This window comes from Macrosteles quadrilineatus, unplaced genomic scaffold (assembly GCF_028750875.1).
Source record: "Macrosteles quadrilineatus isolate MER2022 unplaced genomic scaffold, UCM_ALF_1.0 Scaffold_4__1_contigs__length_99947679, whole genome shotgun sequence".
In the NCBI taxonomy this organism is placed as follows: domain Eukaryota; kingdom Metazoa; phylum Arthropoda; class Insecta; order Hemiptera; family Cicadellidae; genus Macrosteles; species Macrosteles quadrilineatus.
The window spans coordinates 5,959,082-5,961,210 of record NW_026542597.1 but is presented as its reverse complement, the minus strand read 5'-3'; positions in this window follow the sequence as shown (position 1 = coordinate 5,961,210).

Here is a 2,129-nt window from a genome sequence, read left to right as displayed (position 1 = left end):
GACGACGACGACGACGACGACGACGACGACGACGACTGGTGTACGAGGCTGCTGGGCTGGCCAATGCTGACAGTTTTATCCGACAGTTCCCTGATGGCTAGAGTACCATTCTGGGGGAGAGAGGAGTTACCGTGTCTGGGGGCCAGAAACAGAGGATAGCTATCGCCCGCGCTCTACTGAAAATCCCATCCATCCTCATACTAGACGAGGCTACCAGGTCAGTTGCAAGGGAATGACTTGATCGTAAAACATGTTAAAATGTAACATGTAAAAATGTAACATGTGGAAATATAAGAAGTAAAAATGTAACATGTTAAAATGTAACGTGTTAAAATGTAACATTTTAAAATGTAACATGCTTAAATGTAACGTGTTAAAATGTAACATATTAAAATGTAACATGTAAAAATGTAACATGTAAAATTGTAACCTTTTAAAATGTAACATCCTTAAAGGTAACTTGTTAAAATGTAACACATTAAAAACGTTATGAGTACTGGTATGAGTAAAAGTTTTTATGTCAGCTTGGTGGTTGAGTGATTATAGTACTGCTGTACTCGCCTTGTAATTAGAAGGTAGCTGGTTTGATTCTATGTTACTTTATTTGTATTACCTGTCACTAGTTTGGTATTACTAATTTAATTAATCTTTGTCACAGGTGTACGAGGCTGCTGGGCTGGCCAATGCTGACAGTTTTATCCGACAGTTCCCTGATGGCTACAGTACCATTCTGGGGGAGAGAGGAGTTACCGTGTCTGGGGGCCAGAAACAGAGGATAGCTATCGCCGCTACAAGCGCTCTTAGCGCTCTACTGAAAATCCCATCCATCCTCATACTAGACGAGGCTACCAGGTCAGTTGCAAGGGAATGACTTGATCGTAAAACATGTTAAAATGTAACATGTAAAAATGTAACATGTGGAAATATAAGAAGTTAAAATGTAACATGTTAAAATGTAACGAGTTAAAATGTAACATTTTAAAATGTAACATGCTTAAATGTAACGTGTTAAAATGTAACATATTAAAATGTAACATGTAAAAATGTAACATGTAAAATTGTAACCTTTTAAAATGTAACATGCTTAAAGGTAACTTGTTAAAATGTAACACATTAAAAACGTTATGAGTACTGGTATGAGTAAAAGTTTTTATGTCAGCTTGGTGGTTGAGTGATTATAGTACTGCTGTACTCGCCTTGTAATTAGAAGGTAGCTGGTTTGATTCTATGTTACTTTGTTTGTATTACCTGTCACTAGTTTGGTATTACTAATTTAATTAATCTTTGTCACAGGTGTACGAGGCTGCTGGGCTGGCCAATGCTGACAGTTTTATCCGACAGTTCCCTGATGGCTACAGTACCATTCTGGGGGAGAGAGGAGTTACCGTGTGTGGGGGCCAGAAACAGAGGATAGCTATCGCCACTACAAGCGCTCTTAGCGCTCTACTGAAAATCCCATCCATCCTCATACTAGACGAGGCTACCAGGTCAGTTGCAAGGGAATGACTTGATCGTAAAACATGTTAAAATGTAACATGTAAAAATGTAACATGTGGAAATATAAGAAGTTAAAATGTAACATGTTAAAATGTAACGAGTTAAAATGTAACATTTTAAAATGTAACATGCTTAAATGTAACGTGTTAAAATGTAACATATTAAAATGTAACATGTAAAAATGTAACATGTAAAATTGTAACCTTTTAAAATGTAACATGCTTAAAGGTAACTTGTTAAAATGTAACACATTAAAAACGTTATGAGTACTGGTATGAGTAAAAGTTTTTATGTCAGCTTGGTGGTTGAGTGATTATAGTACTGCTGTACTCGCCTTGTAATTAGAAGGTAGCTGGTTTGATTCTATGTTACTTTGTTTGTATTACCTGTCACTAGTTTGGTATTACTAATTTAATTAATCTTTGTCACAGGTGTACGAGGCTGCTGGGCTGGCCAATGCTGACAGTTTTATCCGACAGTTCCCTGATGGCTACAGTACCATTCTGGGGGAGAGAGGAGTTACCGTGTCTGGGGGCCAGAAACAGAGGATAGCTATCGCCGCTACAAGCGCTCTTAGCGCTCTACTGAAAATCCCATCCATCCTCATACTAGACGAGGCTACCAGGTCAGTT